Source organism: Pistacia vera, unplaced genomic scaffold (assembly GCF_008641045.1).
Source record: "Pistacia vera cultivar Batoury unplaced genomic scaffold, PisVer_v2 Contig223, whole genome shotgun sequence".
Classification (NCBI taxonomy): Eukaryota; Viridiplantae; Streptophyta; class Magnoliopsida; order Sapindales; family Anacardiaceae; genus Pistacia; species Pistacia vera.
The window spans coordinates 187453-204949 of record NW_022196028.1 but is presented as its reverse complement, the minus strand read 5'-3'; positions in this window follow the sequence as shown (position 1 = coordinate 204949).

Below are 17497 nucleotides of genomic sequence, written 5' to 3'. Positions count from 1 at the left end.
TGTCAGTAGGAAGAATGTGTTGCTGATGAGATGGTGCATTTATAGTTAGATGTAGGCAGGAAAGACGTGCAGTGTTGTGATTTGGGTTCAAGTACTCTTTAGTGATGTTGTTCAGTTTATGTTTGAATCTCTGTTGTGAAATAATGATGCCAGTTCTTTGAATTTGTTAATGCTATTCAGTTTAAAGAAATGTTGTTAGCTTTGTTAATTCTGTTTAGCTTAAAGGGAGTGTCAAAGTTATGCAAAATTGATGAGCTAGAATTATTGGTATTGTTCAATTTAAAAAGAAGTTCGTAGTTAATGAATGAAGTACTGGATGTTCAATTTTTTGAAAGGAAGTATCAGATATGCAAATTAGTAAGATGTTCAAAGTTCATTTTGAAGGGAAGTATCAAATATGCAAAATTGTAAGGTGCTGGAAGTTCATTTTGAAGGGAAGTGTTAAATATGCAGAGTTAAAATAGCAGTTGCTTAATGAAGTTCTGGAAGGTACACATTAGTCCAGTTTGAGGGGGAATGTTGACTATGCAAAGGTTGATGGGTTAAAGTGTTAGGAATGAAAGCTAGTAGGAGTAGGTTGCTCTTTATACAAACGACATAGTTGTAAAGAGTAGGTTGCTTTTATGTAAATGATGTAGTTTAGGACTAAGTTGTGGTTTTTATGATTGTTAACTCAGTTCAGCTCATATACTGAGCTTGTATATAAACCCAAGTTCTTGAGCCAAAAAGTTTGTTAAGAAAAATCAATAAAGATAAAGCATTTTCCTCTGTTTTTCATCCCAAGTTCATACCCCTTTGAGACGTTTCTCACAATCCAGTACCCTAAAAGAGTTGGCCTCTTTCATCCATTATTAAATGAATAAAGGTTAATTTCATCTACTTCAAGTTTATTAAAAACTCTCAATATAGACTTTTACAAGGCAAACCAATGAGCTTGAAATGTTTGCATCCATAATACCCATTATGTGTTCCTATCATTAAGTACTTGGGGATAAATTATTCAAGCAAACAAACCTTAGCTATAACTAAGTAAAAAATTCTTCATTGCTTTCTTGCTCTTAAAACTTGAAACCAATTAAATCTGCAAACTCTAAATTTTCAAAATAGTCTCTTTTATATATACTTGTTACATACCTTAATAGGAAATCATTGTCATCAGTATCTATTTCCTTATTCTCAAATACATAGTTGTGATCAGTATCTCTTTCCTTATTCTCAAATACACAGTCTTCATAGTATTCTTTTTCAACAATCTTATATAATGCTTTCTCACAATTAACCACAAATTCCAATATTATTATCAATATAAGATGCCATCAACCTTGGTGAAAACAGCTTCATCCTCATTATAATTTCATAATCTACAAAGTATTTTTTTTATTTATTAATTTTTAAAATACTTTCACTTTTAGAAGAATAAATTTGACAAATGTAAAATGTTGTGCAAATTGCATATGTTGGCTAATTAAAAATATTGTTGGATTAGGCCCATTATCAAAGCCCAAGTATGGCCCAAGAAGTGAGTTGGCTCAAACTCTTTAAATAAGTGGTGGATATTTAGCCAAGTGAAATGTGTGGCTATGGTTTGCTCTTGAAGGCTATAAATAGGGGGCAATTGTTAGGGTTTTATGTATCCCAAAGATTAAGAGAAAAGTGTCCAAAGGAGAAGAAAATTAGAAAGGTTTGTGTTAAACTTCTCTTAGGTGTAATTATTCTTTTGTTTTTGGGTGCGAGAAATTTTACTGAGTGTATGAGTGATTGTAATCTTTTTCACACAATTAATTTTCTTGGGTTGTCTTTGGCAACAGTAATGGTTTTTCTCTGGTTTTGGAGCTTCCATTTAATTGTTGTGTTGTGAGATTGTGTTCTTAATTCTCCACTTTCTAATTCCCTATATTGTGTGACATTTATTCCTAACAGTGGTATCAGAGCCAGGTTCTTGAAGCAAAAATGTTAAGCATAAAATTAGATGTAGAGAAATTCAATGGGAGAATTAACTTTGGCTTGTGGCAAGTACAAGTCAAGTACATGATGATTCAATTTGGGTTACACAAGGCGTTGAATGGGCGACCAACTTCGGATGCTAGCAAAGAAGGTTCGAAATATGGTATGAGCAATGAAGATTGGGTTGAAAGCTGCAAGTACAATCTGCTTGTCTTTAAGAATGTTCTTGCTAATGTGCACAGAATTTCAACTGCCAAGAAACTTTGGGAGAAGCTTGAAAGAATGTACCAAGCAAAAGACGTCTGTAATAAGGTGTATCTCAAAAATTTGTTTCATACTCTGCATATGAATGAAGGCACAACTATTTCTGACCGTCTGAGTGTCTTAAATGATATCATCTCTTAACTGGAAGCTATTGGAGTGAAGATAGATGATGAGGATGTAACGTTGAGACTTATCTAGTCTCTTCCACCTTCTTACAAACACATGAAGCCCATTTTGGTTCACGAAAAGGAAAAGATTGTGTTCTCGAAAGCCACCAACAAACTTTTTCTCTGAAGAGAAGAAGCTAGGTGGTGGATATAGTATTTCATCTGAAAACCCAGCATTGGTGGTAGTCGATAGTTCGAAGAGGAAGAACTCCATGAACAAGAAACCATTTGCTAGGGGTGTGGCAATCTAGGCATGTCAAGAGAAATTATCTGAAAGGTGGAGCTGATTCGACAAACAACTCAAGGTCAAAAACCCATGGTGAAGCTAATAGTGTGTCTACCTTTGGTGAGATAGACTATGTTAAATTTCTTTGAAAAAAAAAAGATATGTACATTCTCAGGGCATGGCACTAGTCTCCAAAGTTGTCATGAAAGAGGAAATGTCACTACTGTCAAGGAAGCCTCTGTAAAGGACGGGTCTTCACAGTTCAAAAATTGTCAAGGATTTAGCCTAATTTTAACCAAATCCTTGGCAGTTTTCGAACTATAAAGATTTGGTTTTATTTTTCTGGTATGGGAAATTCAAAGTTGTAACTATCGCCACAACAACAAATTTCAAAATCAATTCTTTTTCTCCTAATAATATTTTCAATAAAACTATTTATAAAAAATTATGACGGGACCTAGAAAAATTATAACTTATTACAATGTAAAATTTATTCTTATTTATAACTAGCACAAGTTGGGACTAGAATTTTTTATGACTACATGGAGGTTATTCCTATATAGAGTATCACTATAGAGAGGTTTATTGTATAATCTTTATGTTGTTGTTAGGTTGGTAACTAAACAAAGGAAAAGCAAGGTCTAGATAACCCCAAATATAAGTTGTTTTGTTAAAATACAACATGTCAATATAAAATTCAAAAAATGAAAGTTATAAACTAAATACATAACACTCATAGAATAGACTTATAGAATACAATATGATATATAAAAAAGCCTAGAAATATCATTTTTATTTGAATATCATTATCAATCTGATAATATTATTATCCTTTTGCAGATGCTAATAAGGAGGAGGTGTCTTCTCAGTCAGATATTTTCCAACGGTTTCTACAAGTGTTTCCACTAACTCGGTACTTACTACAGAAGTAAGATTTGCTAACTTATCACCAAGCTCATACTCTATTGTTGATCTTATAATACTTGACGTAGAATTTTTCTCAATAATTTTATATTGAGTTATATAACAACCGAAGCCCAGTGCTATAAATCTTCCTTCAATGGTTTCTGTTTCTTTCACATGCTTCTTATTATCAACCTTTGTTGATGCTTGATTTTAACACCAACTATTCACACGTGAGAAATGCTAAGCGGACTTAGAAATCATACGCGGTATGAGAATATTTAGTTATATAAAGAATGAAAGGCAATGTTTAAAGTGGTTCAGATGCTCAAAAGCAAATCCTACGTCCACTGATATTGTACTAATGAGAGTAAGGTCAAGTCGTAGTTAGCGAGTTGATTTACAGTTTAAAGACTACAAGAGAGAAAGAGAGAGAGAGAGAGAGAGTAAGCTATTCCTGAGTGAAATTAACTAATCCGGTAAATGAGAGGGAAATCCTCTATTTATAGTAGGATAAACCAAGGTAATGATTATTAAATCTGCAAATGGGTAGGGACCGTGCAAATCCTTCTCTACGTCCCATTGCTCACTTGCCCGAGTGATTTTCTCGACTTTCGTAGGGATTGTACACGTGGACGATTTCCAACTATCCGCTAACCTGGCACTCACCCACTGCACTGACAGTGGCATGCCACTTGCATCATTACGCGACGTGGCAGCATTTGAAAGGTCACAGAACCTTCCTATGTTCTAACCACCCCATGCTGAGAAGACTCCGCTTCAGCCTTACTTTTTCAGGGTTAATAACCTTTGTAATCATTTCCTTCATATAACCAACTCCAGGTGTTCCTAAAACAAAAACCAGACAAGAACATTTAATATTCAGTAGTTCAAATAAAAGTCTGATAAATAATATGAATTAATTTACCTAGTGGAAATATAATGTTTAGATGTGTGCCAACATGTCCATCACCTTCAAGCACTTTTACTGTTCCAAGAACATTTGGCAAAAATGTATTTATAATTGCGAGGACCTAAAGGGTGTCGTAGACATCCAACACCGAGCAAGCCAATGCAGCCACCACCGTATTCACTGCAACAAGCTTGTGCATTTTGATGTTATGAATTTGGTATTTTGGTGGGTTGGTTCATTATTGTGGTAGGTATTTATAATAGTTTGTTTGAAGAAAGAGTCAAAAGATCTAAATGGGAAAGAACCAACGTTGTTTATAAATATCATTTTAAATAATATCAATCAGAAAGGTAACATCTAGGAGTAGCCAAGAATTTTCTTCACCAAGCTAGACTTTTTGTTTGTTTCAAGGATAAAACACTTGCCTCGTCAAAGACATTTTCTTTAAGCAGGGGGTGAACCAGCATATGGCAGACCCAGGCTATAACCTTGGTCAAATTTTTTATTTTTTTTAACAATATTAGTCCTAACGTCAAGAGAGCCAACTAAATAGGTGTTTTAAAAAACAATATAAAAAGAGCGATGTTATATTTGAGCCCGACTAACTTCTTTCTAAGCCCCATTTGTCAAATTTTTAAGTTAATCTTGAATAAAATCTTGATTCTTAGGATTGCAAGGATAAAACAACACTTCAAAAAATTCTTATGAGTTTTCACTAAGACTCTTTTTGTGTTGTGAAAGAGGTCGTAATAAGAGGGCTATATTTATATATTTTTAGGATTGTGTTCATCCATCTTTAAACAAAATTGAATTAAAAAGCAAGGAGGCTCTTTCACCACTCCTTGTATAATCTTAATCTTAGAATTTAGAATTTAGAAGATGAGACTATTTGTATAATAACCCTAATCAGGTGTATGATTATTTTCAATTAATGATATGTGTTGTATGTGATTTTTCCATTAAGCTCAGAGAAGTTAGAGTTTCGCGAGGTTATAGTCCGATCGAGAATCAATTCGGCTCAAACAATTGTCCGACCCAACATATGTTTACAATTACAACCTATTGTTAAATTCAATTTAGTATCAAGAGAATGATTAATTATGAATTGGAATTCCACTTAATTCCAATTAGCAATTTAACTCTTAAATTATTCATAATAACTAATATAACCCTCCATTGAATCCAATTCAATGATAATAATATAAATAACTTTATTACCCTTGGTAGGTGCTAGCCAACCTTGGATAATCAACTCTCATTGGCTTGTAATAACTGCTTCATACTAGGTTACTCATAGAAATACATAAAGTAAAATGCATTTATATTAGCAAAAGTAAATGGGCCCGAAATTTTCTTTTAATACATATAATCACTCTTTATACAAAGTAAGGTATCATTTGTAAAAGTTATCAAAAACAGTGGACAGTGTAGCTATTGCTCCTCACTTGCCAACTCCCATCCGACCGCGTCCTCACCTAGATCCTGCAAACACAAAGATAAACAACGGGGTGAGCACAAAATAATGCTCAGTAAGTAAATCCTCTACTCGTCTATCCCCGTAACTCTTTCTCTTAATTCTTTCCTTACACTCTTCTCCTCTCATTTATTTTCTTTTTCTGTTTCTCTTTCACATAGATCTCTTTTCTATTAACTTTCTGTTGTATGTCACAGCCTCATCTTACCGGAGGCACGGCTGAGTGGAGATCACAAAGCACCCACCCACTCTTTGTGACTTCTACTCATTCTGTTCCTCTATTCTTTCTCATATTTTCTCATTCTTTCTCACTTGAATGTCACGGCCTCATCTTACCGGAGGCACGGCCGGGTGGAGTTCACAAAGCACCAACCCACTCTTCGTGACTTCCGGTTGGAGTTCACAAAGCACCAACCCACTCTTCCTGACTTCCGGTTGGAGTTCACAAAGCACCAACCCATTCTTAGATTTTCTCATTCTCTTTACTTTTAGAGTAGCCCATTCACAAAGTTCTCTACTCTTTCTCAAACTACTTCTCAATGCACAATTAATGCATAAGGATGGTTCATGCTTAAAGTTTCTTACTTAATGCACTTTTGAAATGCACAAATGCAATATTGCATCAAAACTGTCATTCTGCGCAGGTCACACTCAAGAAGGCATAACTTGAGTTATACATCTCGGATTGCTACGGTTTTGGTCTCGTTTTAAAGCTTAGAGACAGGGCTACAACTTTTATGTTTTGGTCTAAACCCAGTTCAATCCGTAAGATGCCCAAAAATCACTTAGAAAGTCACGGCTGTCACAGGGCAGTTTGGTAACATGTTTTCACTTAGGCATTTCATCAAACATTAGTTGTGCACAAACAAACCCTAATTCAATTATCATTCTATTTATTTCTCAAACCATCCAAAATGAGAGAAAAACTCTCTTGTAGCATCACATACCTACATGGCAAACACACTCCCAAAAAAATTTCTCCAATTCTTCCAATTTCAACCCATCATCAAATCATCACATATACTTCTCATATTCAAATATATCCAACAATAAGCATAATACATCATACATCTCATCTCAATTTCTCAATAATCACAACATATGCATATTTAAAATAAATCTCTACTCACTTGAATTCTTAAATTTTAGCTTGAGTTGGATTTTGAGTGGAATTTACTTACCTTGTGCTTGAGTAGTCTCTCCTAAACTCTCTACTCTTGTTGGATTCCAATCTTCTCTTAACCCTAAGCATAAACTTCATAAGAACTCAACCTTTACACAAATAAATCATAGATAAAGAGTATGAATCCTTACCTTTTGATGCCTTGAATCAAAACCCTATGAAAATCTACTCAAAAGCCCTCAAATTCCTTGGAAAAGTGAATGAAAATTTGAGAGAAAAAGGAGGAGGAGTGTGGGGGTGGTATGAACGAAATAAGGGTTTCAAACCCTTAACATTTTAGTTTATAAACTCACTTTCCCATTTTGCCCTTACTCTTTCCTAGAAATTCCATCTTTGTCCCTTAGAAAGCAATTCCATCTTTGTCCCTTAGTCAATTACCAAAATGCCTTCACTTTTATTGAATTCTCTATGATTTTCTATCTCTTTTCACTCCCCACAAAATCAACTAGTTTTGAGTGAAAAGACTATTTTACCCTTAATGCAAATTTAAGGCATTTTCTTCATATTCTCTTAAAATAATTCTAACAAAATTTAACTAAGGGCTATACAACATAATTTAAATCATGTACCTCAATGTTGGGTGTTACATGGCTATTTCTTCATTTTCCTTAGTTTCTATGTGTGATCTCTTAGGTTCACTATGGCCTAGCCATGGGCCCACTATCGTAGTCTATTCTGATATGTTTTGTCATAACTCTTTATGAACAAAACTTTCACCGATTATGGTAGGCATCTAGCAATGCTCCATAACCCCTAAGTCACAATGAAGATATACTCCAACAAACCTTTTTATAATCATACGCACTGTATAATCAAATCCTTCTATTGTCTAATCCAAATTAAGAATGGATTCATGGTATGTCAAAATCCTTATCTTAATTTCATATCAAATTGACAATCAATACGTATGGAACGTGTCGCCATGAAACAACCTTTCAGGTTACATTTTATATACCCTGGCCGGAGATTTCCCCTTTCCAACCTATGTTGACATTTGTCTAGGAAGTTGATATCAATCTATACCAAGTCAACGAGTCCCATCTTGACTATCACTTGTCCTCACACATAAACAACACATGGCCAAATCGGCTTATTAACACATGAAATGATTAGCCTCATGTTTATACACCATATAAACCATATGTGTTTATGTAGAATCCAACCGTGATATCTCAGGTCTAAGAATTAATAATACACTAATACAATCTTATGATGCATCATTGACTACATTTTAAATGTCCATGTGATTCATCATAAATGGTCATATTCGATAAACAGTTCACTAACCGCTTATCCATGCTAATGCCCCAGTGATATAAGTTTTATAATCATCCACACTAATATCATCACATGATATTCTACGGAGGCATTTAGCATGCCTACTGTGTAGTATTATTGCCCAATTAATATTATCTTTGTAAGGAAAACTTTGATGATTTTGATCTTCTAAAGATTTGTATCATCCGGACATTTCACATGTATATATATATGTATATATATAAATGAATCAATAAACCACATGTGAAATAAGAGCATTTTCTTCTATTGATAAGATAAAAATGTATATACAAAATATATACATTAACATATATATACAAAACATAATACCTTGGAACCGACGACATTTTTATCTTCTAAAGATTTGTATCATCCGGACATTTTACATGTAATACATATATATATAAATGAAGCAATAAACCACATGTGAAATAAGAACACTTTCTTCTATTGATAAGAACAAAATGTATATACAAAATATATACGTTAACATATATATACAAAACATAATACCTTGGAACTGATGACATGATTGGTTCCGAGGGCATACATTAACAGGCTCAAGATCTAAACATGTTGAACCATTTTAAAAACCTTTTGTGTCATTTACATTATTGCTCTCATATCCATTACTTTACTAATTATCCATAATCACGCCCACATCGGTTCTGATTCCGTCAAGGTCAATTGAATCGCCCTAGTTGGTGAGTTTTTTGCATCAACATTTTGGCACCAGAAGCAGGGCCTTCGCCAAATTTCAAAATTTCCAGAAATCTATTTCAGTGACCCGATCACCTAAAAATTCAAATGGCCCATACCAGATCAAAGACTAACACCAGAAACCACGACAACGTGGAAACCACTAATCAGGAGGTGCATTAGACTGCTCTTTCAGTTCGACCACCAATGCCGCCAGGGCAGTAGGTCAAGAATCAGCAAGGGGTAGGGATGTCAAATCCTCAGAATGGTCAGCTAGTGGAAATGATAAGAACAATGGTTGCACATGCAGTTCAACAAAACATGGCTGAATCAAGGAATCAGCAACAAGCCCCTTAGGACCTTGACCAACCACGCTTCACAGAGGTTACCCTAATGGGTCAGAACTCAACCGATTACCAATCTGGTTCATTGACACCAAGGAGCGACCAACAGCCCCGACACCCCAAGGTACATTTCGCTCATGAGCATGAGTCTCGCGGGCAAACTAACCTCGAGATACGACCGGGCAAAACAGCCCATGGAAAAGAATGAAGGCAATGGTCGCCCAAGGGAGGCTCGACCTGCTCGACAATATCGTCAGCGTTAGCATGCCAATTTTAACCCACGCTAAAGGTGGGCTCAATCCTTGCAAGCTCACGAGATCAGTCACGTGCGCCAATCTGGCAATGATCGACATTCCAATTTTAAACAACGTCGCGAGGAATGCACTAATGAGTATGATAGCACCTACCAACCAAGCCATCATGACTCTACCACACGCATCAATGCGAACGACAGAGGAGGCTCACAAGCAACGAATCTTTGAACTGACCTACTCGAGATAAGGCTGAACAGAGCCTGTAGCCAGACTACTCCTCATGATGAGGATTTAGATCGTGTGCAAAGAATGCTCGACGATCTAAGAGCCCACCAAAAAAAATGTGGCAGAAGAGATAGTGAGTTCTCCATTCATGGAGAAAGTTTGTCAAGCCCTGCTCTCCTAGGGATTCAGGGCGCTAAAGAGCAAGTTCGATGGGAAAGGGATCCTAGAGACCACCTTAACCCTTTTAACGACCTGATGGAGCTACATCAGGTCTATGTCTTGGCAAAGTGCTGCTATTTTGTAGTCACTTTAGTAGGGGATGCCAAAAGGTAGTACAAGAGGCTTAAAGCAAATTCAATACAGTCTTGGCAACAATTTGCAATGCCGCTCAGCTATCTGAGCAATATTCATCAAGAGAGAGATGAAACTCCGACTTCATATTTAACAAGATTCTAGAATGAACAAACAAAGGTCGCGAATACACCTAAAGAGTAGATCTGGACTTTGCTAATAGCGGGTATAAGGTCACAAACAGAGTTGTGGAAACAGCTCCAGAGCGAAAACAATGTGAGTCTAGCCAAATTCTATCAAATGGTCATTAAACATCAGCAAGTAGAAAGCTCGCAAACGACCTTAGCCAAAAGCTCACCAAGAAAGCCCCCGATAGGCGACAAGATCATCCAATAGATAAACGGAGGGGCCAAGATCGCAATGATAGGGACCAAAACATGTTCCAAAAAAGACATAGAACAGAAAACAGCAGGGAAAAGCAACATTTTCTATGGTATGCGGTGTACACCCTTGACTCAAGATGCAGCTCACATCTATAAAGTCTCCCATGAGGCTAAGAAATTGCCCTCGTCGAAAAGAATAAAGAGGGCACTAGGTAGAAAAGATCGCCAAAAATACTACTAGTACCACCGAGACATTAGCCACAACACTAATGAGTATCAAGCTCTAAATGATGCTATTGAAGATCTAATCAAAAGAGGTCACTTGAAAGAATTTGTCAAGGAGGCTCCAGCTTGCGAAAATCTAAGCGAGCAAAATAATCAGATCCAACAAGTTTCAAAAAACAACAATGTACTAGTGGGTATGATCTATGAGGGGTCTAACATTGTAGGGAGCTCAAGGCGCTCTCGCAAGCAATATGCATATGAGCCCAAGGCAGACTCGATCCCCCGAGTAATGAGTTGTGAGCAAAAGCTGCCCAAGCAGCCCAGGCAAGAAAGCGAGGTGATAGGATTCACCAAGAAAGAATGTGAAGAATCGTCTTGCCACAACCATGATGGGACTGTAATCACAGCAAGGATCGGCAATGCCAAAGTACTCAGGGTAGTGCTCGACAATGGCAGTGCATCGAACATCATTTTCTTGAGAGCTTTCTAGGAAATGAGGTTCACAGAACGAGACTTGAAGGCATGTTTATCGCCGCTATACGGATTCACCAGGGATAGCTTAGTCTCTAGGGGAACAATCGACTTGCCCGTGACTCTTGGGGAACAGCCTAAGATTAGGACGGTGATGGCAGAGTTCTTAGTGGTCGACTACCCCATCACTTATAATGTCACTATCAAGAGGCCGATCTTGGATAACCTAAGCATAGTTACCTCAATGCGCTACCAAGCAATAAGATTCCCAACTCTAGGCGGGGTCGCAATAATCAGGAGTTACAGGAAAGATTCTCGGGAGTGTTATACTTAGGTCATTCATACTGCATAAAAATGGCCACTCCTGAGAACTATGGTCATTGCTAAGTCTGAGCTAAAGCCCAAACCTCTAGAAGACACCATAGATCCTCGTATCCACAAAGAAAAGCCTTCTGCAGGGCCAATAGAAGAGCTACGAGAAGTACCTATTGGCGAGGAAGACCCAATTCATGTGCTGAGAATTGGTAGCAATCAGAGCGACGAGCTGGCAAACAATCTTATAAGATTCCTAAAGAAGAACCTCGACGTGTCGTTTGGGTACATGCAAACATGGTGGGGATCAGTCCCAAGGTAATGTGATATGGATTGAACGTTGACTTAGGGGCTCGACCAATAAGACAAAAGAGAAGATCTATGGATGCTGAGCGGTCCAGAGCGCTCAAAGATGAAGTTGATAAGCTCTTAAACATCAACTTCATCAAAAAAGTAAACTACCCAAACTGGATCACCAACTCGGTCTTGGTGAAGAAGTCGAATGGCAAGTGGCAAACTTGCGTCGATTTCACAGATCTGAATAAGGCCTGTCCCAAAGACAAATTTTCACATCCTTGGATCGATCAACTAGTAGATGCAATAGCCGGGAATGCACTATGAACCTTCATGGATGCATACTTAGGATACAACCAAATCCTAATGTATCGGCCTGATGAAGAATACACTTCCTTTACTACTGATCGGGATATTTATTGTTATAGGGTTATGCCATTTGGCCTAAAGAACGCTAGAGCAACCTATCAGCATTTGGTGAATCAAATGTTCGCCGAGCAAATTGGTAAAACAATGGAGGTGTTCATTGATGACATGCTTGTCAAGTCAAAGGTTGTCAAAAGCCATATCGAGCACCTAGGGGAAATGATCAACATCCTGAAAAAATACTGAACGAGATTAAACCTTTTGAAGTGTGTTTTCAGGGTAAGCTCGACGAAGTTTCTAGGTTTCCTAGTAAATCAACGAGGTGTCGAAGCCAACCCAGACAAGATTCAAGCTCTCCTAAACATGAAAAGCCCGACTAGTATAAAGCAGATTTAGAGTTTGACAGGGCGAGTGGCCGCACTAAGCAGTTCATTTCCCGAGCTATAGATAGGTGTCTGCCATTCTTTGAAACCCTAAAGGGTAATAAGGGCAATAAGGGCTTCAAGTGGATAGAGGAGTGTGAGAAAGCATTCTAGGAGTTGAAGAAACACTTTGGGCAATCTTTTTTGTTGTCATAGCCCATCCTGGGCGAGCCCTCACTGTTGTATTTATCGATATCTAAGTCCGCAATCAGCGCAGCTTTGGTACACGAAGAAGGGGAAGTACAGTGACTAGTATGCTACGAGAGCAAGCAGTTGCTCGATGCTAAAATAAGGTATCCCAAGATGGAGAAGCTCACCTATGCACTCATCATAGCCACTCAAAAATTGTAGTCCCTCATTCAGGCACACTTCATACATGTCTTGATTTCCACTGAGAAAAATAATGTAGAAGCCCAAGGCGTTGGGTAGATTAATTCAGTGGACTATGGAGATGAGCCAGCATGACATCAAGTACGTCCCAAGGACCATAATTAAGGGACAAGCTTTGGCTAATTTCATTTCAGAATTCTCCTATCAACTCGAGGGGGAAGCAAACCCGCTAGCGATGAGCACCTCGGAAGAAAACAAGCCAATGAAGCTGAAGCTTGACAATTTATGGCAATGAAACTTGTATGTAAATGGGTCTTCAAATGAAAAGAGGGTGGGAGTCGGGCTCCTACTCGAATGTCTAAAAGGGAACCCAATTCGAGTTGCTATCAGATTTGGCTTTGACGCCTCGAACAATGAGGCAGAGTATGAAGTTATGCTTGCAGGAATCCACCTCACCAAAGAAATGGGGGTAGAGTCAATCAAGATCTACAGTGACTCCCAACTCATGGTCCACCAGATTTCTAGAGAATATCAGGCAAAAGAAGACATAATGGCATCCTATCTCCAATAGGTAAAATCTGAGCTCAAGCAATTCAAGACTTTCACTGTTCTACAGATTTTGAGAGAGAGAAACTCATTGGCTGATGCTCTAGCTCGCCTAGCTTCAGCGATGAGCAAAGAAGCAACTAATTCCATTCCTATACTATTTCTTCCAAGTCCCAGCATCCTCGCATCACAAGAATCGGTTTTGGTAATAGGACAGAGGTACAATTAGATGGATGTAATAACTGTGTAGCTGAGAGATGGGACAATGGCCGAAGGGAGAAATGAAGCAGAGACCCTTCGAGCAAAATCAGCTTAGTACACGTTTATCAATGACAAATTGTATAAGTCTGGATATAACTTTTCGCTTTTGCGACGTATTGATCACAAAGATGCGGAGTATGTTTTAAAGGAAATCCACAAAGGTATTGTGGGAGTCATGCAAGGGATAGATCTTTGGCATACAAAGTACTCTACCAGGGGTATTATTGGCCTACAATCTTTGACGATGCAGTGGACTTCATATGCAAGTACAACAAATGTCAGAGGTTCACGGATATTCCACGAGCTCCACCCCAAGAATTGACCACTTTGACAAATCCATGGCCATTCACAATCTGGGGGATCGATCTGATAGGCCATTTGCCTCAAGGAAAAAGGGTGTTAAGTTCACAATGGTTGCAATGGATTACTTCACCAAGTAGGCAGAAGTCGAGCCTTTGGCCACCATCACTTTGAACAAACTGAAGGATTTCATCTACAAGAACATCATTTGTAGATGTGGAATCCCCTATACAATTGTAACCAAGAATTGGAAACAGTTTGATTGCGAAGACTTCCAATCGTTTTGTGAAAGGCTCAGAATCAAAAAAAGTTTCTCTGTTGTCTACTGACCCCAAGCAAACAGTCAAGTTGAAACTGTTAATAAATTAATCAAGCACACCATCAAAAAGAAGCTTGACTCTCTTAAAGGAAGATAAGCTAGCGAACTGCCTAAGGCCCTATGGTCCTACAAAATAACCACCAGAAGCTCCATAGGTGAAACCCCATTCTCACTTTCATATGGATGTGAAGCAATGGCCCCATTGGACGTGGGGATTTGTTCATTCCAGAAAGAAGTCTTCAATGAAGAAACAAACAAAGATCTTATCCGCCTAAGGCTGGATCTAATCAAAGAACATCAAGCTAAATCCCAGCTAAGGCTAGTTTCCTATCAATAGTGACCCAAAAGATATTTCAACTCGAAGGTCAAAAATAAGGACTTCGAGGTAGGCGACCTAGTTCTCAGAAAGGTTGTCCCCAATACACAAAACCCAAACTTGAGGGCACTTGGGCCCAAGTGGGAAGGTCCTTTTAGGATCTTAGAAAAGCTCACACTAGGAACTTTCCACCTAGAACACCTCAAAGGTGAAGATGTACTGTGAATATGGAATATCGAGCATTTGCGAAGGTGCAGCTCGTTATGTTTTATCTTTTTTTTCCTATTCAATGTAAGGTCTCTTACTGCCAAATCTCATTCATTAATAAAAAGGTATTATTCATAACCTTTGATTTGTTTAATATTACTTATTTGTTATTACAAAATCATGACTTAAGCGATCACATCCAAAAACTCTGAGTCAAGAGTTCGAAAAAAAAAAAAGGCAGCATAGTTTTATAAGCCACGTCAAAATTCAATTTATCAAGGGAGAAATTCCCCAAATCGACGAAGGGAAACGCTCGAGTAAAACACATAGAAAGAAAATCAATCATAAATCGGCAGCCAAAACTTGAGACGGACAACTAGTCCAAACTTGATGTTGTCGCACAAAAGATTTTCTTTTTTGTTTGAAAAGTTCCTAAAGAAGCAAGCCACATGTAACTCAGAGCTATTTTCGTTCCTAAAGAAGTGGGCTATGCATAGGTTGGAGCAAATTCTAATTTTTTTTGTTAAGTTGGATCAGAACAATTTAAAATGACTCTGCCAAATGAAATGTTGCTCAACAAAAATAGGAAAACCAAACTTCCATTAATTCAAATAGTTTAGTTACAACCTAAACTATAAAACAAAAAAAAAAAAAAGTTAGAAAAAATCTAAATAGTAGGAGCAGGAGCAAGAGCATCGTCAGCAATAGGAGTCTGAGTAGCATCCTCAAGAGCAAGAGCTAGGGAATCTTTGGGAGGCTCAGCCAAAGGAAGATCACCAACAATAGCTGGGAGTGAGGCCAAAGGAATCGGGTCTTCAATTTCTTGTTTGACCTTGGCTTCCTCGATCTTTTCCTCATCCTTGCTATCGTACTCGGAGCTATCTGAATAAACATACTCTATCCCATGTGCTTCAGTTTTCATCCTATCGATCTCCTTCCAATAGACCTTAGGAAGGAAGGAGAAGTCGAGCAAAGGATGAGCTTCCCACAGCCTCTAGACAAGGAAGACCAAGGTTTCTCAAGCATGGCTCTTGATTGTCGATCTCAGCTCTTTAGCATTGATCTTGAGCCATTCGGTCACAGACTCAGCCTCTTTGCGATCTTCCCTCTCTTGGAAGATTTCACAAGAAGCCTCCTCATATTTGGCCTTCCAATCCAAGGCAGCCTTTTAAGCCATGGCAAGTTTAGAATTCAGCTTATTGTTGGCACCTCGCTGCTATGCCAAACTCTTCTCAGACTTGGCCAATTTCACCTCAGCCTTTGCTCGAGTGGCCTTGCTCACCTTGAGTTTGTCAAGGAACTCTCTTTCCTTGACCTCAAAGGCCTTAGCCTCTTTTTTCAATAGCTCAAGCTCGACCTGCAGTATGTCCTTCTCTTTCTCTACCACCTCAACCCTAACTAAGGCATAATATTTCAGTTTCTCTACTTCTCGCCACCCCAAATGGGTACCCTCCAATGTGAGATAGCTCTTATCGAGGAGGAGCTTGGTCACTGATGAGAATACAAAATGTCATATTTACCCCCCTTAATGTCTAGTCTTTTATACTTATTTGCTACCTAAATATACTCATTATTATTCTATTTTGATTTAGGATGCAAATGGAGGCGTTAATAGCAAAACGGAATTAATTAAGTGAATTCAGACAGTTTCGACATTGTTTCGTAATCTGAGCATAACTCTCTCATCCAAGCTCCGATTGAGATGATTCAACATTCTGTGGAACGCTAAGAAATAGATCTACAACTTTCATGTTTTGAGTTTGGAGATATTCTCTATGCATCAAGGTTGTAATTGGGCTTCAAATTGAAGCACCTGCACTGCCGACGTTCTGACTTGTCATGCAAGTCAGTCTATTATTGCACGTTTTGAAGACATACATGCTGCACGAAAATTACAGTTGGAAACATCACTTTCCTATTTTATTAGGACTCTATTTTATTTTATTTCCAATTAATCAGATTAGGATAAGTGTTATTTTAGGATATTAGAATTTGTTTAGGAGATTGAGTGGTTCTTTTCCAGATTTGAATTGGATTTTAAAACGAGAGATCAGATTAGGTTTTAAGGGGAGACCACACCTCTCTCTTCTTTTCTCTGGAATTTTTCTTTCTCTTTTGAGTTTTGATTATGGCCATGAGCGGCTAATTTTTGTAACTTGGTCGAAGGAAACGAAGGCCTCGGAATCATTAAACTATGAGATCCAATATATTTTTCTTAGTGTTCAATTTTCATGTTTGAGTATTAGATGTTTTTCTATGCCTAATTTTATGATTGTTTCTTTTAATTACTAGGGAGGCATACTAGTTTATTAATTGTTGCAATCTACTGTTAAGTTAGATATCAAATCCGTAATTGTTTGATCCCTCTAACTTGTGAAGCAATTAGGGTTAATAATTCGCTGCTTCAGGAATTAGTAATCTTAAGAAGAACATTCAACTAAATTAAATACAACCGCTTGTGTTTGTGTTGTTTAGCTTCATCGATTTCTCTAATTCTTAAGGCTGCCACTTGATTAAATCTTGAGCGCTTGTCTAGGGTTGTTTAGTGGTAAGATTAATTAAGATCGCTTGTTTCTTGAT